At 33.0% G+C, this 26,191-nt stretch overlaps 1 pseudogene across 1 annotated transcript; it reads right to left on the bottom strand.

The window, feature by feature from the left end:
- Nucleotides 1–2,171: 2,171 nt before the first annotated feature.
- Nucleotides 2,172–2,934, bottom strand: LOC308339152 (small ribosomal subunit protein eS6-like; annotated as a pseudogene). The gene has a single exon. The product of its transcript is annotated as a small ribosomal subunit protein eS6-like (transcript).
- Nucleotides 2,935–26,191: the final 23,257 nt, after the last annotated feature.

The following is a 26,191-nucleotide window of genomic DNA, read 5'->3' as shown; positions in this document are numbered from 1 at the left end:
CTAAGAAATGCATAAGCAGCAGAAATGAAGGACTATACTTATTCTCTCCAAAAATAAATCTTTAGCACATAAATCCCAGCTACTCTGGTTTTGAAGTGCTTAAAATGTTGAAAAACACATTGGTACTTACCAAAGTATAATTCTTCATTGTGCTTTTTGAACCTTGAAATTTGCACCTGGAAAATTAAAAACAAGAGAAAGAAACTTTCAAATTTACTAAGGCTTTTCTCTAATAATGCAAATATATTCCACCCATTCTACAATTAAATAGAAAGCCATTCATTCTAACTTCTACCCTTGGTTACTCTGTAAATTCAAGAAGATTTGTTATAAAAAAGATCCCACATGTGATGGAATTTTTTTTTAATTTATTTTATTCACTAATCTCTATCTGTTCTGCCATTTCTGCCTTCTTTCTGTGTAGTGAAAAAGCAAGGGAAAGTATACTCCTGTCAAAATAAGTTTATGCAGTGATTATAACTACCTATGAAGCTCAAAATATGTTCTATGATCACAGAAAATGTTTTGTTGGTTTTGAGATGGTTAAGTAAGGAACTAGAGTATGTAGTAGTCTTTTATGAGTCAAGATCTACTAGAAGCTTTAAAAAATCAATATAATTAAATAGTCAAGTACATAACAAATGTTCCTTTCTTGTTTCAAATGTAATCAAGTAAATATAACCTAAATCCTAAAATAATCAATTATTTACATCAAAAATAACCAAGCTATGTAGGGTATAAACATAAAATATACATAAATCTTCTATAAAATTACAAAAAAAAAGAGTAGCTAGTTTAAAAAAATATTTTGGAAAATACTAATCTTTGTAAAAATCACTGAAATACTTTTGTTTTAAATGTTTATAGAAAAATTTAGAAGTGCTAAGATGGGTATAAAGTTCTAATTTTAAGGAAGTAAGTAAAGATAATATGCTTATGTATCAGAATTTGAAAATATTTTGTCAGCTTCCAGTTTTTTCCAGCATATTATGTCACATAATAAATTTTTAATAAATATTGCTCATATGTGATCTTAAAATTGAAGATATTAATTTTAAGTTTGTAAGCATATATAGAATGCTAGAGTTTTCTATATCATTACTTAGTTTGGGTGACATATGAAGAGGTTACTATGATCTGTTCTCACAAGTAGGAAGTACTGACACAAAAAAACCTGTAGTTCTTTATAATGTGTATAATTTGGGCACATGTACTTACCTCTATAATCCACATCATTGGAAAAAAATTATTCATATTTATAAACATTCAGAAAATGGAGTTTTAGTGCTTCATTAAGAAAATCAGTGACTCTTCTTTAGTATTTTTAAGATATCATTAAATTATTTTTACATGCATTGAAAGAAATAGTTCTTATCTAGAACCTATCATTAATATGAGTTTTGAAGTTAAAAAAAAACTCTCTCCTTTTTGAATAAAATAATTTATATTGTTTTTTCATTGCAAAAGCAATAGACTTTCTGTAGAAAGTGGATTTTATAAAGTTTGTAGATTATTAAAAACTTGCTGAATTGATCACTCTGAAAGTGATCATGAAGCAGCAATCTTAAATGTAAATCCAGCAGGGGTTAAGATAATTTCTAATGATGACACATTAATAAAAACCTGATGCAATTTGCATCATAAGATAATGTAAACTGTTGTGCATTTATGCTTACTATTTTACTGTTGTACATATTCTAAACATCTATATTCTCTTAATATATATTAAAAATTTAAATTTTTATGTGTGTTTTATCTAATATTGTAAGATATTTATTTTTTTAAAGGAGTATTTTTTTATTTTGAAGACTTATTTATTTATTTGACAGACAGAGATCACAAGTAGGCAGAGAGGCAGGCAGAGAGAGAGGAGGAAGCAGGCTCCCCGCTGAGAAGAGAGCTGGATGTGGGGCTCCATACCAGGACCCTGGAATCATGACCTGAGCTGAAGGCAGAGGCTTTAACCCACTGAGCCACCCAGGTGCCCCTACTGTAAGATATTTAAAGAGAGAAAGTTGTGGAAGAACAATGAAAATGTCAGATTTGGGATTTTATGAAAAAACCTAAAATCACAAAAATTTTATTTATTTATTTGCTTGCTTATTGATTGATTGATTGATTGATTTAGATGTCTGATCTTATTTATTTGTCACTTTTAGAAAATCTCATTTTTAACTGGACTCAGACTTAGAGGTAGAAGCTTTCAGAAAGGAAAGCCTCTGTCTCTTATCAATTTGTTCCTGGTGTTTTTCTGTGCCCTCTTTCATTCTTTTGATGGAAAGTTTAGCATATTCTGCAGCCTCTTCCTTATTTTTCTCAGTACTCTGTTTTATCAGAGCAATACACAGACGTTAGTGTTGGAGGACACATGGAGTAATAAGAGGCTGAATCTTGGGTGCTTTGGTTCCAAGTTTCTTACTATCTTTTTTAGGGGCTTTCTCACAACATATTGATGGACATCATCTTCTTTAGAGATTGAAAAGTTTAAGGATTCTGCCAACTCTTTGGGGCCCCAAGTGATGCACAGTAGTATCAGTGAGTCCAGGGATGTTCCTCTCCCCCACCCCCACACTTTTTTTTTTTTTTTAATAATGACAAAGTTGAGAGGGAACACAGAGACTGGCATTCACAATGCAACTCTGACGAGATTTGCACTTTCTTTCTCCTGTCTTCCTTGGTTTGTAGTAGCAATGCCCCTTACTCAGCAGCAGGCAGGCATGGCCATGGGTCAAGACACCCTGCTTCATGGGGAAGCCTTGTTTGTCGTTACTGCCACTACTTCAGACCATGTAATCCTTCCAGCCTTCAACCAGCGCATCAGCAGCAACTTCTGTGGTCATAAGCTTCTCAATAAAAGGTACAAAGTTTGCATTAATCATCCACTTCATTGAGTTTCTAGAAGCCAGTAGTTGGGAAATAGATGTTCAGCTTCATCTTGAAATAGCATACTACCTCCAAAGCATGACAAAAAAGAGCTACAAAAATGGTATTTAGCTGGGCAGTCTTTACAGAATAGATCAAAAGAAATAGGCTTGATGTAACATAATACAGATTTTCCTCAATTTACAGTGGGGTTATATCCTGAATAACTCATCATAAGTCGATATGATAAGAAAAAAATGCATTTAATATACCTACCCTACTAAATATCATCACTTAACCTAGCCATTTTTTTTTAAGAGGTGGAAAGTGTGACCATCAGGGAGGAGCAGAGGGAGAGAGAGAATCTTAAACAGATTCTATGCTCCGTGCACAGTCCAGTGGGGGGGGGAGCGGTTCCATCTCAGAGTTTTGGGACCATAATTTGAGCTGAATTCAGGAGTTGGACACTTAATCAACTGAGTCACCAGGCACCCTATAGCCTGGCTAATGTAAAACATGCTCAGAACACATAAAATTTGCCTATAGCTGGGCACAATCATCTAATGAAAAGTCTATTTTATAATAAAGTATTGAATATTTTATGTAATTTATTAACAACTGTACTAAACGAGGAAAAACAAAATGTCTATATGGGTACAAAGTGGTTCTAAGTTTTTTTTTACCCTTGTGATCGTGTTGCTGACGGGGAGCTACAGCTTACTGTTGCTGCTCAGCATCATCATGAGAAAGTTCTCATACTGCATATCACTATTTCTGGGAAAATACAAAAATTCAAATGCAGCCCAAGTGTTTATCAATAGGTGAATGGATAAGACAATTTGAGATAGATTTTATACACACACACACACACACACACACACACACATACATATATATAAAATATTTTACCATATATATATGGTAAAATATTATTCAGCCATAAGAAAGGATAAAATCTTGCCATTTGCAACAACATGGATGGATCTAGGGAGTATAGTGCTAAGCAAAATATGCCAATCAGAGAAAGGCAAATACCATATGATTTCACTCATGTGTGAAATTTAAGAAACGAAACAAAGGAAAAAGAAAGCAATAAACCAAAAAACACACTCTTAACTATAGAGAAAAAACATGGTTAGTAGTGGGAAGGGGCGTTGGGGGGAGAATGAAATAGGTGAAGGGAATTAGATTATATTTATCTTGATGAGCACTGAGTAATATTTGGAATTGTTGAATCATTCTATTGCACACCTGAAAGTAATATAACACTGTATGGTAACTATACTGGAGTTAAAAGGAAAAAAAAAAAAAGATCAAACACATGAAATTTGAAGTACAGTTTCAACTGAATGCATATCACTTTCACATTAATATGAAATTGAAAAATCATGAGTTAAACCATTGTAAATTGAGGACTGTCTCACATTACATGAAGTATGAGAAGATAGGGAAGTTGTCAGAAAGAACTGGCATGGGAAAAGTACATATTGGGTCGGAATGAAAATTGACAGGACATGGTAATTTAAAATGAGAAATAAATTTGAGATGACTTCTCAGAATTTGTATGATAGAGATTGTGATAATAGTGATGCAAATTATAGACAGGGGCATTGATAGTAGGGTTTCAGTTGAATGGGAAGATGATGGTTTTGTTTTCGACATTAATTGGCTATTCAGTTTGAACTTAAATATTTCACATAGTTATAAACAATATCTGGTTCCCTTGCTTTAGTATGGGGCATAAGAAATTAATTTTTGAAGATCTAAAAGCCAGATATGGAAGAATAACTCTGTAGAAATGTAGAATAAGAAATCATAATGGCTTAGATTTTCAAGTGGTTGTAGAAAGTATTTATTTGAAGTGTTCTATTTTATTTTTTTTTAAGATTTTATTTATTTATTTGACCAACAGAGATCACAAGTAGGCAGAGAGGCACGCAGAGAGAGAGAGAGAGGAGGCAGGAGGCTCTGGGCTGAGCAGGGAGCCCGATGTGAGGCTCGATCCCAGGACCCTGAGATCATGGCCTGAGCCAAAGGCAGAGGCTTTAACCCACCGAGCCACCCAGGAGCCCTTGAAGTGTTTTATTTAACAAGAAGATTAAGGAGCAAAGAGTTTAGGGGATACTTCTCAAATCCACACAGACACTTAACAGAACTGGGAACAGAATCAAAGTCTCACATACTCTAAGTTTGGAGCTGTTTTCTCACTATCATGCTGCCTTCCAATCCATAAATTTCATGTTTCTGCTGCTATTTTATCAAATTTATATGTTAGGTTTTAGAAAGATATAGCAATAGTAATGTATAATATTTGATACCTTATAGGTTATTTACAATGTATCATAAACCAGATTGGAATATTTTATTTATTTATTTATTTATTTATCTATTTAGTAATCTCTACCTCTAATGTGAGGCTCAAACTCGTAACCCTGAGGTCAAGAGTCACATATTCTATTGACTGAGCCAGACAGGAACTTCAAAACAGACACTTTAAACTCAGTTGTCAAGTTTGAGAGTGATAGATAAATGATATAAACAGCTATTTTAATAATTTAAGAACAAAATATTCAATTTGGTATATTTTATATATATGTGTGTGTGTGTATATATATATATATATATATATATATAGTTAAGATTTTATTTATTTATTTAACAGACAGAGATCACAAGTAGGCAAAGAGGCAGGCAGAGAGAGAGGAAGGGAAGCAGGCTCCCTGTTGAGCAGAGAGCCCAATGTGGGGCTCAATCTTAGGACCCTGAGATCATGACCTGAACCAAAGGCAGAAGCTTAACCCACTGAGCCACCCAGGTGCCCTGGTAAACATATATTTTTAATTACAAATTTTTATATCAAACAGCTGATTTTTGTCCACTATTCAACCAGCTTTTTTGGTAACCATTACTTTTTAAGCAGAGCAAAGCTGAAACTATGAATTTTTAGTATAATTATAAACTAGAGGATTTAATTTTATAGTATCATAATCTTCAAAGTTAGTATGGCACAAATACATAGAATGATGGGACAACAAAATGTTAGTTATTCAAGTAGGTAGTTATTTTCTTCTTTACCAGAATGATCAGTGTACATCTATTCAGAACTCTTCCTAATTAAGATTATCTCTGGAGTTTGTAGGCACACAGCAAACGTATATAACAGAAACATTTTTATCTCAAGGTAAGAACAACTTATCAACATCATATTCAATACTCTGGTATGGTACAAAAAACAATGGTAAAGTCATTGTTTATTTCCTATGTGCCATGTTAACATTTGCATTTCAGTGTAACAACAAGATTTTGTGTCTCCATTAACATAATTTAAAACTTTAAAAAGCTAGTGAAAAAAAAAAAGTGCTATCTCTGGGGCCAGACCATCTGGGTTTGAGTCATGTTTCTGTTATTTTCAAATTGTGTGACCTTGGGGAAATTATGTTAGCTCTTCCTGACTCCATTTCCTCATCTGTTAACTAGAATTGATAATCTGATAATACTGCTGATATCCAAATAGGATTTCTGTAAGAATAAGTAAATTGATACATGCTAAGTGCTTAAACCTGGACCAGGCCCATGGCCTTTTTAAAATATTAGCTATTATTATCTTTTCAAGCTTTTGGTATACGTTGATACCAAGTTTTTACCTTGTTAATGGTGTAGAGAGAAAGATGTGGGTGGAGAAAGTGTACGGTTTAAAATATAAGCAATTGAAAATATGTTCAAGACCATCTCCAGAGCTACTGTGATTTTCCAAAAAGGATCCAACTTTGTCTATAACAAAACAATAGTACGAACTTTTGAATGTAAAGAAATAAAGGAAAAGAAGTAAGAATCACAGGCTTTAAAATTTAGTCTGTCACTGGTTAACATATCTGTTAACATTTAAAAGGATTTCCTGGAGTGCATAATAGTCTGACTTTGTATGTTAACATGCGCAGATACCTAAAGAAGACGTGATACCTAAGAAAGATGACAAGTTTTTCATTCTCAAAAGAATATTGGGCACCTGGGTGGCTCAGTGGGTTAAAGCCGCTGCCTTCGGCTCAGGTCATGATCCCAGCGTCCTGGGATCGAGCCCCACATCGGGCTCTCTGCTCAGCAGGGAGCCTGCTTCCTCCCTTCTCTCTCTGTCTGCCTCTCTGCCTACTTGTGATCTGTCTGTCAAATAAAAAAAAAAAAAAATCTTTAAAAAAAAAAAAAAAAAAAAGAATATTATCTTAGATTAGTTTTATTCTCTGAGATGACTTTAGACAGAATTATCTTTGCAACATGAGAGCAATATATAGAAATAACCAAAGTAAAAATTAGATAGAACATCAAATATTGAAATAGATTTTGTCCATTTTTTCACAATCTTATAAAAGTTTTTGTTACTGCCAAACAATTGAAATATAAGTTGCAGGATTGTGGCAACATTGATAGTATTACATTTAATTTAAAGACATCACATAAAATAAACTAAATAAAATTTAGAACTCCAGAGATGAGGGGGAAAAAAAAAGTACACATAAAAAGAACACACTTTTTTTGGTCTCATAATTAATTTGAGTATATGTGTGTGGCCTCCACATAAGGAAGGGAGAATTATGAAAAAATGTGTAACATGTATATCATTGAAAAATCAGTAAGCCAAAGCATAGTGTCAAAATTTGAAATATTTAATTATTATGAACTAATTTTTTATCATAGAAAAAAATTACCAAACAACAATAAGTGATGTTGAACTTTACAGATTGAAAAGAAAACCACACTGTATGTGTATTAACCCATAAATTAGATTCATGAAATTGATTAAAACTCTCTTCTTAATGTTATCTTAACTTTTTTATTCCTTTAACATTGGCAGCATTAAACTCAATTTAGTATATATTTATGAATGATGTACCATATTGCGATTTTGAAACAGGAATTTTCAGTACTCTAGAGATGTCAGTTATATCCAAATAATATCTAAAGATTTAATATATGCTTCTTGAGGTAGGTTGCTATTTGCTATATACTTCCCGCATATGACTGCTTTTGCTGTGTTCCAAAGGTTGTGGACCATCATATTTTCATTATCATTTGTTTTTATGTATCTTAAAATTTCTTCTCAAATTATCTGGTTGACCCATTCATTCTTTATGAGGATGTTCTTTAACCTCCATGTATTTGTGGTCTTTCTAACATTTTTCATGTGGTTTACTTCAAGTTTCATAATGTTGTGGTCAGAAAATATGCATGGTGTGATCTCAATCTTTTTGTACTTGCTGAAGTCTCATTTGTGACCTAGTATGTGATCTATTCTGGACTATAGCCCATGCACACTCAAAAAGGAATGTGTATTCTGCTGCTGTAGGATGAAATGTCCTGAGTATTATCTGTTAAGTCAGTGTGTCATTCAAATAAATTGTTTCCTTATTGATTTTCTGCTTAGATGATCTCTCCATTGATGTGAGTGCTAAAATCCCCTAATATAATTGTATTATTATCAATGAGTTCCTCTATGCTTGTTATTGACTGTTCTATACATTTGGGTGCTCCCACGTTGGGGCATAAATATTCACAACTGTTAGATCTTCTTGTTGGATAGAACCCTTTATTATGGTAGAGTGCCCTTCTTCATCTCTTGTTAGTCTTTGGTTTAAAATCTAGTTTGTCTGATATAAGCATTGATATTCCAGATTTCTTTTGACATACAATAGCATGATGAATCATTTTCCATTCCCTCACTTTCAATCTGCAGGTGTCTATAGGTCTAAAATGACACTTCATGTGGAAAACCCAAACCCAACAACTCCAACAAAATATTCCTAAAACTAATACATAAGTTTAACAATGTCATATGATACAAAAATCAATGTACAGAAATCAGTTGCATTTCTATACACCAACAATTGAACCAGTAGAAAGAAAAATCAAGGAATTGACCCCTTTTACAACTACACCAAAAACCATAAGACACCTAGGAATTAACCTAACCAAAGAAGTCAAAGATCTATACTCTGATCCGAAAGCTATACAACACTTATGAAAGAAAATAAGATGATGCAAAGAAATGGAAAAACATTCTACGCTCAGGGATTGGAAAAACAAACAGTTAAAATGTTTATACTACCCAAAGGAATCTACACATTTAAAGCAATTATATCAAAATAACACCAGCATTTTTCATAGAGCTAGAAGAAACAATCCTAAAATTTGTAGGGAAACACAAAGGACCCTGAATAGCCAAAATAATCTTGAAAAAGCAAAGCAAAGCTGGAAGCATATAATTCTGGACTTCAAGTTATATTACAAAGCTGTAGTGATCAGGAGAGTATGGTACTGGCACCAAAAGAGACACATAGGTCAATGGAACAGAATAGAATACCCAGAAATGGATCCGCAACTATATGATCGACTAAACTTTGTCGAAGCTGGAAAGAAAATCCAATGAAAAAAAGACAGTCTCTTCAACAAATGTTGGGATAAATGGACAGAAACATGCAAAAGAAAGAAACTGGACCATTTCTTTACATCATGCACAAAAATAAGTTCAAAATGGATGAAAGGCCTAAATGTGACACAGGAAACCACCAAAATCCTAAAGGAGAAGGCAGGCAGCAACCTCTTCTTTGTCATTGGCCATAGCAACTTCTTATCAGACATGTGACCAGGGGCAAGGGAAACAAAAACAAAAATGAACTATTGAGACTTCATCAAGATAAAAACTTTTGCACATTGAAAGAAACTACCAATAAAACTAAAAAGGCAAACTTCAGAATGAGAAAAGATATTTCTAAATGACATATATGATAAAGGGTTAGCATACAAAATTTATAAAGAACGTACGAAACTCAAGACCCAAAAAACAAATAATCTAGTTAGGGAATGGTCAGAAGAAATGAAGAGATGTTTTTTTTGTTTTTTTTCCCCCAAAGACATATAGATGGCTAACAGACGCATGAAATGTCACTGTTCAATGTTCATTCATCATCAGGAAAACACAAATCAAATCTATAAGGAGATAGCATTCACACCTGTCAGAACAACTAAATTTAACAACACAATAAATAACAGGTGTTGGCAAAGATGCAGAGAGAGAGGAACACTCTTACACCATTGGTGGGAATACAAAGTGGTGCAGCCACTCTGGAAAACAGTATGGATGTTCCTCAAAAACTTAGCAACAATTACCAAACTATGGAAAGAGCCCAAATGTCCATGGACTGATGAATGGATAAAGAAGAAATATATGTACAAGAATATTAAATCACCCATAAAAAAATGAAATCTTTTCATTTGCAATGATGTGGATGAACCTAGAGGGTATTATGCTAAGTGAAATAACTCAGTCAGACCAAGACAAATACCGTATGACTTCAATCATATGTGGAATTTAAGAAACAAAACAGATGAACATAGGAGGGAAAAGGGACAAAACATAAAATAGACTCCTAACTATGAAAAGTAAACTGAGGACTGCTGGAGGTGTGGTAGGTGGGGGGATGGGTTGAATGGGTGATGGGTACTAAGGTGGGCACTTGTGATGAGTACTGGGTGTTGTATATAAGTGATGAATCACTAAATTCTATTCGTGAAACTAACATTACACTACATGTTAACTAACTGGAATTCAAATATAAACTTGAAAAAAAAAGATTTAATACAATCTCAATTTAAATCCCAAGGAACTTTCATTATGAAATTTGGTTTTCTCAATTTAAAGTGTACATAGAAAACAGATGACTGAAAATAGCTAGCAATATCTTTAAAAATATGAATAAAAGTAAGGGATTTACTCTACCAGATACCAAGACCTATTTTAAAATTGTTTGACTTTAAAGTGTAGTATTAGTATGATAGTAGGCAATAAACTCATGGGAAAGCGTAGAGAGCACAGAAATAGGTGTATATGTGCAAGGACACTTGATTTATGATAGAGTAGTAGGGGAAGCATAGTCTTTACAATAAGTGATGTGTTCTGGGTGTTATGTTAGTGAGGAATCACTAAGTTCTACTTCTGAAACCAGTATTACGCTGTATGTTAACTAAGTAGAATTTAAATAAAAATTTGAAAAAAAAGGAAAAAAAAAAGAAAAGAAAATATGAGATGCCCCCCAAAACAAAAATAAAAACAATAAGTGATATGTTGCATAGTACTTAAAACATGTTGCAGGTGAAGGGTAGACCTAAATGCAAGAGAAGAAATAATACAGTTTTGAGTAGAAAGATACTGTTAAGGACTCAAAAGAGCCCAAAGTATCTTACACAATGCTGTAACACATAGAAAGAGATGGGTTATATATATGAAAATGCAAGGATAAATTAAGAGTGAAAAAGAAAACCACGGATGAAAGAAGTATTTCCATCACATATATCCAAAATAATGCTTGTGCTCTGTAAATTTAAAGATCTTCTATAAATCAATAAGAAAACGGAGACAAACTAACCAAAAACTGGCAAGATGCCTAAATAGTCACATCCCAGGAATGCCTGAGGGACTAACACACCTAACAATAAAGGTAGTCTACCACATTAGTTTCCCAATGAGACACCAATTAACATATATTTTAAGCCTGTTAAATATGGTACTTCAGGTTTCTAAGGATCTATATTTTGTTTCAAACTTTTTTTTTTTAATTTCTGAACTTCAGATTGGATATTATCTATTGATCCATATTCAACTTCCCGTACAGTTTCTTCAGTTAATTCCAATCATTTGTTTAGCCCATCTAGTGAAGTTTTAAAAACATTAAATATTGAATTTTTCCTGTTTAGATTTTTCATTTGGTTGTTTCAGCTTAGGATTCCTATCTGCTCTTTTATAATGCTCATTTATCAATTTGAATCCTTGAATATTTTTATAGTAGCTGCTTTAAATCATTGTCTAGGTAGAAATCCACCTCTGGACAAGATAAAGTAATAGGGACTAAATGTATCCTGCATCCTGAAACAAATTAAGAAAAAACAGACCACATATAAAACAACCAATTCCCAAATACTGGACAAAAGGGAATGAAGAACAGTAATCCCTGAGAGGCAGGAGAGAAATGAATTGAAACTTTCCAAAAGAAGTCAGAGAAAAGGAAATAAATAGTTGGGAAAATAGAAAACACATAGAAACCACTAGATTTAAACTCAGTTATATTATCAACAACCACATTTAATGCAGGTGATATTAAGAGGCAGAGATTTTCAGACTAGATTTAAAAAGCAAGATCCAATCATAAACTGCTACTTTAAACTAAAACTACTTTAAAATAATAAAACCATGAATGTGTTAAAATTGAAAGAATGGAGAAAGTGTACTATGATAATAGCATACTAAAGGAAGATAGAAAGACTGTGTTATATCAGATGTGGTAGATTTTAGCAAAAAAAATTATATATATATATGTTATATTTAGCAAAATATATATACATATAAATATTTTGCTAAATATATACATTTTTGCTAATATATATATTTTACATATATATTAGCAAAATTACATATTTATATATAATTTTAGATTGTAGATAAATAGGTTATTTTATTACCTAGACATCCCTGCATTTTGCACTTGATGAAATCTTGCCATTTCCCTTAAGGAGGAATGGTAGTTAATTGTACCGCAGTGATTTAGCAAACCACAAAATTTGGAGAATTTCTATCCCTGCAAAGTTTGAGGTTTGCTTGCGCCCACACGAGATACTTTATATGCACTTTGGAAAGCAACAGCCACATTTTTTTTGTACTCAGAAAGACTGTTCAGAGCACCCAACACTACTGTAGCTCACAGGTCATTAAACTGTGGTTCACCTTGTAAGGGTAAGGCAGCAGCCACCCAGAGGTTTCTCCAGCTCCTCCCAGATACATCCTTCAGCTTCTGAAGTTCCTGGGCCAGGTGTGTGTGTAGCTCCATGACAAAGAGCTCCACTTTCTCCTCCTCGCTCCCTACAGTATCAAAGTTGGTAGCTTGGAGGTGGTGAGAGAGCAGAACAGGGCCCAGCTCATCTTCATAGGTTCCAGTTTGGTGTTGCTCTCCCCCACTTTATTTATGTCCCTATTTCTTGCTCTACTATTTGTCCTGCTGACTTTAAGGTCCCGCGTTAGATCCCAGGGTAAAAGCTATAGCTAACCTGTTAAATATATAATATTAATTGTCTATAATTAATCCATAAAAAAGGGGCACAATTTATCAGGAGACCCTAATAATCCTAAAGACTAATAATAATCCTAAAAGACTCTGCATCTATCACAGAATTTTGAGGTATGTGAAGCATTAACTGGAAGAACTATATGAAGACATAGACAAATCTGTAGTTATAGTCAGAGATTTTAACATCTGTATCAAAAATTAATAGAACAAGTAGAGTTTCAGGAAATATATAGGACACTGAGCAACATTATCAACCCACTTGACTTGATTGAATTCATAAAATGCATGGAAATATATTCTGTTCTACCCAATATTGAACAATTGCTACTAAGATAGACCACATGCTGTAGAGTGAAACTGCTGTGAATTACCAGAGTAAGATTCAAGTCATACGAAGTATGTTCTCTGACCACAGTGGACTTAAATGAGACAGTAATAACAAGTTAGCAGCAGAATTCCCAAATATTTGGAAATGAAACACATTTCTAAATATCCTGGGCTAGGGTTGCCATAACACAATACCAAAAACTGGGTGGCTTAAAGAACAGATTTTTTTTTTTTTTCTTTAGTTTTGGAGACTAGAAATCCAAGATCAAGATGTTGGCAGGTTTGATTTCTTCTGAGGACGCTCCTTGGCTTGCAGATGGCCACCTTTCTGCTGTGTTCTGACATGGCCTTTTCAGGTGCCAAGTAGCAAAAAATTGACTCACCTGATACTCATATTTCCAAGAGATAAGTGCATGTGTATTCCTGGTATAATTTGTGTGTCCATAATTACTTCTCTTATTAGGACAACCATCAGATTATAATAGAGTCCATAGACAGGGTCTCATTTAATGTAAAGTCTTTGAAAGCTCCATCTCCAAACACAGTCACAGTCTGGGGTGCTGGGGGTAAGAGTTTCAATACATGAATTTCGGAGGCAGGAGGAGGGGATACAATTCAGCCCATAACACCGTGCATCTAAGAAGAAATTCAAAGAGAAAATTCAAAAAGTACTTTGAACAGAATGAAAATGAAAATAAAATGTACCAAAAACTTACCAAAATTAATGGGAAACTGCTAAACTGGTACCTTCAGGATAATTTATAATATAAATGCCCACATTAGAAAAGAACAGTCTCAAAGAAACAACCTCAGCTTCTACCTTAAGAAAAAATAGAAGGAAACCCAAAGGCACCAGAAAGAAAAAAAAAATAGGGGGAAAATTTAAAAAACAGAGTGGCAACCAATAAGATAGAAATAATGAAGAAAGTCAATTTGAAAAATAAAGCCTGTAATTTGAGAAAATTTGTAAAATTTATTAACCTCTTCCTCCTTAGGCTGATAAGGAAAAGAGAGTGAACAAAAATTGCCAATGTCAGAAATGAGAAAGCTGTTATTACAGATTCTACAGATATGAAGAGAATAAGAAGAAAATGTGAAAATTTTGTAAATGTAATAATTTATAGAAAATGGTAATAGTACTGAAATACATAAACTACCAAAGCTCATTCAAAACAGATAACCTGCATAGGCAATGATTTATGAGGAATATTGAATTCATCCTTAAAAAACTTCCTACAGAACAAACAAGAAACCTCCAGGCCCTGATAGCTTCACTGTGGAATTGTACCAAATATTTAAGAATGCAACAATACAGATTTGACACAAGTGCTTTATAAATTGAAGAAGAGGGTGAATTCCTTTCATTTTATGATTCCAGCATTTCTCTGATATCGAATCAAGACAAAAATTTGATTTAAAAAATTGCATTTCAATATCTCTCAAGATTACAAATGCAAAAATTCTTTTAAAAGTAGCAAAGTCTGACAACAACAAAAAATACATGCAGTTGTTTCTCATTGTTCATGAACTTTTAATTCACTATTTTGCTTATTGGCAAAATTTTATTTCTAACCCCTTAATCTATACTTAGAGTACTTCCATAATCACTTGCCGACACGGGCAGAGTTGCCAGAAATTTGACTCACAGGACAGTCATGTTACCAAAGAGATAAAATAAGGCAATGCCCTGTGTTCTTGTTTTAGCTCGTATCTTGTAAACAAGTGTCCTTTTCTTGGTCTATTTGTGTCACATTTTTGACATTTCTGTTGGTGATTTTGCTGTTTAAAATGACCCTGAGTGTGATACTGAAGTGTTGTTTTGTGTTGTTAACTGCAAGAAAGTTGTGATGGAAAATATGCATGTATTATAATTTCACCAGGTGAGTTATGATGCTGTTAGTCATGAATTCAATAAATCAACAATATGTATTAAATAAAGAGTCTTTAAGCGTAAGTGTACATAAACCAAGGTTATATATTGATCAATTAATGAATAGTTGTGATCAGAGGCTCACAGGAACCTAATTTTGCATTTTCCATAGAAGCAGTGTTCAGTAACCACTAATTCAGTGTTCACATTGATATTATAAAACAAGTACAAAAATCAACTATTTACTAAGTGGGTGTTATTCCATAAATGTAGAAGACTAAAAAAGAATATTCATATTCATCTTTGTACATATAATTGATCCTATATCTATCCTGATTAAAAAAAAAATAAAATAAAAACCTCTTAGCAAACTTGGAATCGAAGTACATTTCTGGAAGGTATGGAAACCAATTATTAACATTGTACTTTAAGATGAAAGCTAAATGTTTTTCACCTAAGAACAGAAACAAATCATGCATAACCACTGTTAATATTTCTTTTCTGTATTATACTGGTGGTTCTAACCATTGCAATGAAACAAGGACAAAAAAAATAAAGACTATCTTAATCAGAAAAAAATAAAACTGTATTCACAGATTGCAGAACTAGCTCTATAGGCAATCCAATGAAATTGACAAAAAACCTGCAAAAATTATTTAATAAATTTGGCAAAGTTATAAGGTATAATATCAATGTATAAGAATAAATTGTGTATTGATATACTAGTAGTAAACACTGGATGTTGAGATTTAAAAATAGCACTTATGTGGCACCTGAGTGGCTTGGTCAGTTAAGCATCTGTCTTTTGCTCAGGTTATGATCCCAGGGTCTTGGGATAGAGCCCCATGTTGGGCTCCCTGCTCAGTGGGGAATTTGCTTCTCCATTTCCCTCTCCATCTGTCTCTCCACTTGTACTCTCACTCTCACTCATTCTATATCTCAAATAAATAAATAAAATCTTAAAAAATATATATATATCTCTTCTAAAAATAAAAATAAATAAATAAAAATAACATTTATATTAACATCAAAAATATCTAATATTAAGAAAAATCTGAAATTCCTAATATTTAAGAAAAACTGGCTTCCTTTTTGTAGAAACTAAAAAGTTTATTCTAAAATTTACATGAATATTGAGAAGTTTAGATCAATTCATATTCCAAATGAAGAAGAAATAATGTAGAGTTATACTATCTGACTGCAAAGTTATTATAAATATAATAAATGTAGTATGGAATTGATATCAAAATAGAAAAGCAGGTCAAGGATGAACAGACAGATAATATGTTTACTAATTGCATATGTGGCAAACAATTTATATCTAGAATAAATAAAAAACATTTTAAAACTTAACAAAAAGAAAATAGAAACTTAACCAAAAGAAACAAAATTTTAAGAAATGGGCACATGATTTGAATATAAAATATATATTTTATATATATATATTTATAAAAGCAAATGTAAGATATACATACAACGGAATATTATTAAGCCTTAAAAACAAAAGAAATTCTGCAACAACATGGATGGGTCTGAAGACATTATGTTAAGTTAAATAAGCCAGACAGAGAAAGAGAAATATTGTGTGCTCTCATAGTCAGACTCATAGAAACAGAGAATAGAATGGTGTTCACCAGGGGCTGGGGAGAGAAGAAAACGTGGATGAGATTGTTAAAGGGTACAGAGTTATGAAAAGTAAGTCCTAGAAATCTACTACATAGCACATTGCTTATAGTTAATATTACATTGTATACTTAAAATATGCTAAGAAGGTAGATCTTATTTTAAGTGTTCTTACCACACACATTAATAATGATAGTAATAATAATAATAATAATAATAATAAAAGGGATGGGAGGCAACTTTGGGAGGTGATGAATAGGTTTATGGCCTTGGTGGTGGCAATGTTTTCATAGTGTATACTTAACCCCAGAATCATCGAGTTGTATGCATAAATATGTACAAGGTTTTAACATGTCAATCATACTTCACTAAACTAGTTTTAAAAACTGCAACCATTTTATTTATTTATTTTTTTTATTTTTATAAACTGCAACCATTTTAAAACGGGTTCTAATGAGCTGCTCAGAGTGCCAGAAAAGAATGCATTTAAACCCAGATGGAACAGATCACAAAGATAATGGAAAACCTCCCACTTTGGTGACCAGCATGATTGACGACAACATGCCGATTACCATGGCCTATATGAAGCACACGAAACTGTAGCTGCTAAACTCACCGCAAGATTACGATGAAAGTTCCATAGAAAGTGGTGAATTTGATATGAGCGATTCAACACGGATGTCAGCTGTGAACGCTGATCTTAGCTCCCATCTGGAGGAAAGAATGCAAAGTCCTCAGGCTCTTCATGGCCAGCAAGATGGATGCCTGGATGCCTCAGTAGGTTGGGTGTCTGCCTTCAGCTCAGGTCATGATCCTGGAGTCCTGGGATGGAGTCCTGCATTGGGCTCCCTGCTCAGTGGGGAGTCTGCTTCTCCCTCTGACCCTCACTCCGCTTCTGCTCTCACTCTTTCTCAAATAAATAAATAAGATCTTAAAAAAAAAAAACAACAACATGAAAACGTGCTCAACACTACTAACCATTAGAAAAATGGTTAACACTATTAATCATTAGAAAAATGAAATAAAACCACAATTAGTTCTTACTACATCTTTTAGAAGGATTAAAATTAAAACATAACTGATTATAACATGTGTTGGTGGGAGTGCTGAGCACTAAGAGTCTCCAACACTGCCAGAACTTTTTTGAAAATTCTAGAATCTTTTTGAAAAACAATTTGGTAGGTTCTTACTTAAACTCGCATCTACCATATGACTCAATCATTTCATAACCAGGTATTTATTCAACAAAATTAAGAGTATATATTCTTAGCAGCTTTATTTGTAATAGAGAAAAAACTGGAAATGTCTACTATAATAGGTAAACAAATACATATATTGTGGCATATGTATACAATGGCATATTTATCATCAATGAATATGAATGAATTTGATACAGATGCCAACATGAATGAATCTCAGAATTATTTTTTTTAAAGATTTTATTTATTTATTTGACAGACAGAGATCACAAGTAGGCAGAGAGGCAGGCAGAGAGAGAGGGGGAAGAAGGCTCTCTGCTCAGCAGAGAGCCCAATGTGGGGCTCGATCCCAGGACCCTGGGATCATGACCTGAGCCAAAGGCAGAGGCTTTAACCCACTGAGCCACCCAGGCACCCCATGAATCTCAGAATTATTATGATGAGTGAAAGATGTCTGACCAAAAAGTAGTTCATGCTGTACGATCTCCTTTTCATGAAATTCTAGACCATGAACACCCAGTCTATGGAGATGGGGGTTTGGAAGAGGCAAGGGGGAGCATTGCAAAAGGGGATTAAGATATGTCAAACTTATCAAGTTGTGTGTTTTATTATATGCAATTTCTTTATCTTAGTTGAACTCTCAGAAAGAGCTCAGTAAAACTTGTACAAATACTTTGTTAAGGAAAATAAGTCATAAACAAAGAAAGTATTGAGTATGACTCCATTTATTTGAAATTCTCTAGTAGCAAGCCAATGTTTGCCTCTTATGGGAGGGTGTAGGACTAGGAATTATTGGGAAGAGGTATGAGAAAACCTTCTGGAGTGACTGCACTCTTCTATATCTTTATAGGATTTTGACTTATATAATTCTTTCATTGTCAACTCATCCATAAATTTAAGAATTGTAGATTTCATTTATTTTTACTTTTCTCTCCTAAAAGAACATAAACAAATAGCAAACCTAGTTTACGAAAACCATTGCCAAAGTGTTCAGGGGTTGTATATTGGTATTTGTAACTTACTTTGAAATTCATTAAAAATTTAAGATGTGCTGATAGATAGCTACAGGAATAGATAGGTTTTGAAGCAAATACTGTAAAATTCTATTTGTAGGATTTATGTGGTGACTATGTGAGAATTAACTGTATAGTTCTTCCTAGTTTTTTGAATATTTGAATATTTTTTATAAAAAATGTTCTAAAAAACTCCATACTGAGATGAGGCTACATACTCGTCAGAATGTCTAAAATTAAAAATGCTATCTGTGGGGCAATTTGTACTATCATAGACTGCTTGCAAGAACATAAGTTGATATTGCAACACTGGAGGAATCTTAATATTTTCTAACTGAACTGAACATATGCAATATGCTATGAATATAGTAATTTCACCCCTAGGTGAACACACAGAAATTCACAAAAGTAATTATAAGATTTTTCATAGCAACATTATTCATAATAGCCCAAACTTGAAACAACCTAAATTTCTATAGAATGGATATCATATTGTGGTCTCTTCATTTAATACACTATTATACACCGATGAAATAGAATGGACTGTAGCTATAGAAAATCAAGATGAATCACCTGAACATAATATTGACTAAAAAGAACCAGATATAAAAGCTTAAGCAAGGGTATGATTCCATTTATATGAAGTCCACAAACAGGAAAAGCTAATCTATAGCTTAAAAAATCAGTAGGGATTATTTTGGGGGAGAAGAAGGGTATAAAAATTGCTTTAAGCACAAAGCATGTTTGTGGGATGATTTTTTATTTCTTGATTTTAGTATTGGTTACACACACATTCATTTTATGATATTTAATTGAGCTGAATTATTTTTCTATGTGTATTTTTTTGTATACTAGTCACACCTCCATAACTGATATTTAACAACACTTGGGTTTTTTTCCAACTAGATAGAAAAATATGCCTCTAAGTCCAGCATTATGTAAGCACACTAGACATTTCATATGAACATGTGTATAAGAACAGGAGTACACAAAATTCTTTCCTTAATTTTTGTCAACATGGACATGTATGTGAATAGGACAATTTGATAATAAATATCAAAATAGAACTTTGTTTTTTTTTTTTTTTCCCCTCAAAAACTGTGATTGACTAAATGTAATGGAAAAGGAGAAAGGAAGTCAGCAGTGCTGCTCAGAGTAACAAGTGGTCAACAGGAATGAGAAGATAAGTGCAGATAAATAGTAAAGAATTGACAAGAAGCCAATCTTGGAAGGCTTTGTGATAACAACATACTGGAGCCTATCTGACTAGACCAATAACTCAGAGGGAATAGAGGAATAAATTGGAGAAATGGTAACCACACAAACAGTGGGGTTGTCCCAGGGGAACAACGTAGTAAATTTTGCCACAGAAGTATATAGAAATATAATAATATTTGCTGAAAAGACTTGAGGCTGATAGGAAATGCATCAATTTGAATATGTTCTGTAAACTCTCATCAAGTGTTAAAGGCAATGACAGTGTAATAGTCATGTGTCATTTGTTTCTCAAGGTTGTTCTGTAAGGTAGGTACTTTAACTTTCATACTATGAATGTGGTAACTAAGAGAATTTTAAGTAACACACCTAAAGTGAGGAGCCACTATTTTTATATGGGTCTATCTGATATCAATGTGTGTGATTTCTCATATTCTTACAAGCTATCAAAATTTGAAAACAAAGTATATATAATTTTTATGTTTTTTATACAGAATTGACCATGACTGTTAGAATTACAAAAAAATACATTGTGAAAATAGATTCCAGAATTTTCTCTTTTTTAACCAGCTTGCAGTGAGAGAGGGAAGGATGAGAAGGAGCACTCTTTTGTATTACCTCCTCATGAAAAACAAATCTGTAGAAAATAAATTGGTACAAGAAAGAATCATTACATTTAAGCTGCTTCTCTGAGGCTTAATATATTATGTTTATATCAAATTCCACTTTTCTGATCATTTTCTATATTCAGGCCTGACTCCCATGGTTAGTATTTCAAAGTGTTTTTACTATTTGAAAACCCGTTTTGTTTTATGAATGATAAGCATTATTAACATTAATGTTACGCTACTGCCATCTTGTGAGGGCTCAGGATTTCTACCATTCCTTTGAAAGGGCTTTTGTCAGATTGCAAAAGCAGATAGATTGTAGAAATCAGCAAATTACCTTTGATGACATAATATAGGCTGCAATTAAAATGTATTTTGCAACCAAAAAGTCATGCTTAATCAGGAAGGGCTTTAAAAAAAAAATTTCAATATGAATTTCTCATGGAATCATTCTTAGCTACTTATCTTGGCTATATAATTTTACTTATTTGTATACATACATATATAAAATATGAATCAGCTTAAATTAATGCACATTAGATAAGACTGCTATAAGCAGAGTCAAAATTTTAAAGAGTAAGCCTTAATTAAAGAAAATTATTAAATAATAATTATCTCTGCGTCTTTTTTTTTTTTGGTTCTAGTGGCTTTGTAAACAGCTAGTTGAATACAATGAAGAAATTTTGATTAACAATAAAACTATTAGGGTGCATGGGTGGCTCAGTGGGTTCAGCGTCTGCCTTCAGCGCCAGCCCTGGGATCCCGCCTCTGCTCAGCGAGGAGTCTGTTTTTCCCTCTCCCTCTGCCTGCCTCTCCGCCTACTTGTTTGCTCTCTCTCTCTGTGTCTCTATTAAATAAAAAAAATAATAATAATAATTAATTAATTAAATTTAAAAAATAAAATTATTGTTGGATATTGGGAGTGTTTAGGTACTCTAAAGAGTGTGATTCTTTGGGAACCATTCGTGAATTATTTATTTGCATTTAATGTGAGAAAGTTTTAAGTCGTAGCTTTAAAAAATAATAAGTTATCACTCTTCCCTACACACACACACACACACACACACACTGTATTTTCTCTTGAGATACTTGAATTTAATTAATAATAGCAATTCTTTTAGATCTCTGATTTATCCAATGATATTTATTTTATTTCCAATTTGAATGGAAAACATATCTTCTACACTTTTGTTATGTTTCAAAAAAAACATGCTTTAAGAAAAATGTGTTCATGTAGAATAATCTTTCCTTAGTATACATACCACTAAATGAATAAAAGGCATGAAATTATATGATATACTTGCATTCAGAGAACTGAATGTTAGTTTCATCAATCTTTGGTCAAAAATCCCAAAAGATTGGTTAGAATCACTGGATATTTGTCTATGATTAAGATTATGTTATCAACTTCCACTGAAAGATCCTCAGTGATCTATTAATAACATTGTGAATTATTTTTCTGTATTGAAAATCAATTACACTGTTATGGAGACTGGACTGGATCCTTACGGAAGAACCAAGGGGGACTTGGAGACTTAGGAGGATTGGAGGTTTATGTAATACCGATGGGCTCCGAGGAAGCTGTTCTCCAAAGTCTGAGTCCCAAGCACAGGCAGGGAGGAGAATTTATACCCTTCTACTTCTACATACTTGGTACTTTTGGCATGAGCGAGAACGGGGTAGGAAAGAGGAACCCTGAAGTGCTTAAAGAGAGGGACTGGGATTCCCTTGATTTGGTCAGCCATCTTGGAGTACAGTTTTTCCCTTATCAATACTTGCACATAAGTTTTTACCTATAGATTATATTTCAAATTATTTCTCAAATAATTAAGTCTCTTTTTAAAAGAGATCTCAATACTTAAAAAAGAAAATTAGGAACTTTAAAATATAAATTAAATTTAATTTATAGTTAACCTAAATAAAAACTTTGTTCTTAAAATAGAGAATAACTCTATAATCAAATATATCTATTTAACCAAGATGGAAAGAGATTGCTTAGGCCTGCAGGAAGATGAGATAAGGTTGTTTAGGTCTACAGGAAGAAAGAGAAAAAATGAGTGAGAAAGAACAAAGGAGGAAAGAGGGAGAAAGAGACTGGAGAGAAAGAAAGAGAAAATGCAGAAAACCTTGCAAATCTTTAACAGGGAAACCTCTTTGCTTTTTGTAACTTACATTTAGGTTGCATTTACATATAACACTCCCATTTAGTTTTCAAAAATTAGGAAAAAAAACTACATCTAAAACATATTTTTGGCTCATAAGGGTATTTTTTTTTTTTTTTCCGAAGAACATCTTGAGGATAAGAATCAGAGTGAAAAAATGCCTTTCAGGGAAGATTACTGAGTCAGGATTGAATCAAATGGTTCTGGTGTGAAGGGTAAAATCCAGTCAATGGCTGGCTATTTTAAATAAATTATTTAGAACAAGAGTGATGTAGTACTAAAATTATTGTTACCATTAGAGAAATTGAGGAAATCAAATGCCTAATAATTTCCTCTATTGAAGCCTGCACCAAAAGTGGTTATCAAGGATATGCCTAAGTGTAAAATTACCAGAATATGTTCTTTTCTCTATGTAGTTTTTTTTTCTTGTTGAATTAGCCAATATTTCCTTCCTTTTTTCTTCCCTTTCATTAGGTTATGAAAAATACTGAGTGCAAATTTCTGGCTTTCTTATTTAATTGTCTTATAAGGCAGAGCTCCTGGAAAGAGGTTAATACATAGTTTTAAAAATAGTTGCAAATCCTTTTTTTTTAATATTCACAAGATATGTATAAAATTGGTTAACTTATGATCACTTATTATAACTTATTATTGGTTAATGGTAATATAAAATGACATAAAAATGCTGGAATTTCACTTAAAATACTAAGTATCAACCAACACTTGGAAAAAATGTCACTATGTACAACTTGTGCCAAATAAAATCAGTTTACTAAAAAAGGAGAAAAACTTGATTTTTTTTTTTAAGATTTTATTTATTTATTTGACAGACAGGGATCACAAGTAGGCAGAGAGGCAAGCAGAGAGGAAGGGAAGCAGGCTCCTGCTGAGCAGAGAGCCTGATGCGGGGCTCGATCCCAGGACCCTGAGATCATGACCTGAGCCAAAGGCAGAGGCTTTAACCCATTGAGCCACCCAGGCGCCCCAAAACTTGATTTTTTAAAACTGTTTTTATTTATACTTATCAGATAAATATTTTTGATTGTTTGATATATCTATTATTTTCATTATGTTTCAAATAAATCCTCTCTCAGTTAAGAGCAGCTGAAATTGAGTTTGGTCTTTTACAACTGTAAAAATCCTGATCATGACATAATTTCACTTATAAAATGAAAATTCCCATATTTTGCATATTTTTCTATTATACAGTTATTTTTAACAGATTGTTTATAACATAGCCATTTAATCAAATGCCTTTCTATGAGTAGGTTAGATTCTGCAATTTTCTAGTGGCTTATTTTCACTAATTCAAACAATTTCCAGTGAATCTCATTTACATGTGAAAATATCTCCATGTAAATAGCCACTTTCTTAGGGCGCCTGGGTGGCCCAGTGGGTTAAGCCTCTGCCTTTGGCTCAGGTCATGATCTCAGGGTCCTGGGATTGAGCCCTGGCCCACAATGGACTCTGTTCAGTGGGGAACCTACTTCCCTCTCTCTCTGCCTGCCTCTCTGCCTACTTGTGATCTCAAATAAATAATCAAAATCTTTAAAAAAAATAACAACTTTCTCTAGCTATTGGATCTACTTCTCACTATATGAACACTTCCCAAATTGGTGATTTGACCTCTAAAATTACGCTGAGGGATTAGGAAAACGTATGGAAGGGATAATATATACAAGATGGAGTTTTACTTTCATTCAAGCCTTTGAAACTATCAGAAGACATTTGAATAAGGCAAAAATCTTTAGAGTAAATTACAAAACCTATTACTGATTCCATGATGGAGCAGGCCAATGAGTTTTTTTAACTATGCTCTGCTGCCTGATAACTTCCTCAAATGAAATTTTATCTTATTTTTGCAAAGGGCTTGAAATTACTTTCAGTAATATGTGAGGCTCATCAGTTTCTATTTATAATTCTCTAATATTTAAACCTCGGATGGGCATCGGTGCACTGATCATCCTACAGAGATTCGCAATCTCATTTACATGTTGATTCAACCTGGACTGGCATTTGTGATAATGATCCAAAGACCTTTATACTCTACAAAACTCCCTAATAAAACACTGGCATTTGTTTGTTTGGAAGGCTGCACTTTATGGTGTTTTAATTATTGCTGTGCATTATTGCTTTCTAAATCACTTGAGGGCATGTACGTTGAACACTATATGGTTCTTTATCAAAAGCTGAAAGAAAAACACAAAATGGTGATTATCATCGTTCCTCAACATTGTAGACATGGAATTGGAATATAATTTATGACTTTCATTACTATAAAATTTCTTGCAAATCATTTATAAACACTGTAAACTATTTCAATCTTGTCCAAAAGAGGTAATACATTCTTTGCATCATTTTTATATTCGTTATACTGTGGAGAAATAGCACAGTGGTCACAAAGCTAATTGCTTAAAAAAGCAATAAGTAAAAAATAGTTCTTTATGCATGATGCAACCTGAGTCTTAAAAGATTTTCTATAATGTGATTTCAGTGCTAATTACATAGATCAATAAAGATGTTAAGCTGGCTTTTTTGGATACAGTTATTAGTGCAGCAGTGATAAAAAGCTAGGGAAAATAGCAAAAGTATGTTTCCAATATAGGAAATTAAGTGATTAAATATAAGCCTTAATTAGAGCATCAACACAATGCTACTGCTCAAGTCTCACCACAGAAATAGAAAGCAGAGAGACACAGAACAATTGGACCATCTCGATCATGTTACTAACATTTTTTACTTGTAGCCCTTTATCTGAATTTATATATTTAGGGGGTAAGATGCTCATTAAAAGAAAAAAAATAGATTATGAATCTTGCAACAATAGCACTGTAAACCATTATAAGATATTGAGATACTTTCTATTCTCTATAAGATATTGAGATACTCTCTGTTCAACCCAAAATTAATAATTCACTAAAAAGGATTCTAGAGACATCACATGCTACCAGAGCTCTCTTCCTGGCACTGGGAGGTCAACAGTAATTTTTTCAAGGGCTGCTGCCAGTACCACAAGACATGGTCTTCTGAAATCATAATAGTGCTTCATACTACAATTTAGAATAATGCACAACAATAAAACTAGAACTTGTGTTACCAGAAGCCTTGTAATCTTTTTCTATCTAAATAGTGAAAGTTCCTAACTAAATCCTACAATCCTTGAATGTACCAGTTTCTTGTAAATTGGCACTGTTATTAGGAGCCAA

This window comes from Martes martes (assembly GCF_963455335.1).
Source record: "Martes martes genome assembly, chromosome: 2".
In the NCBI taxonomy this organism is placed as follows: domain Eukaryota; kingdom Metazoa; phylum Chordata; class Mammalia; order Carnivora; family Mustelidae; genus Martes; species Martes martes.
The sequence above is the reverse complement of the archived record's forward strand: the minus strand, read 5'-3'. Positions and strand labels throughout refer to the sequence as shown.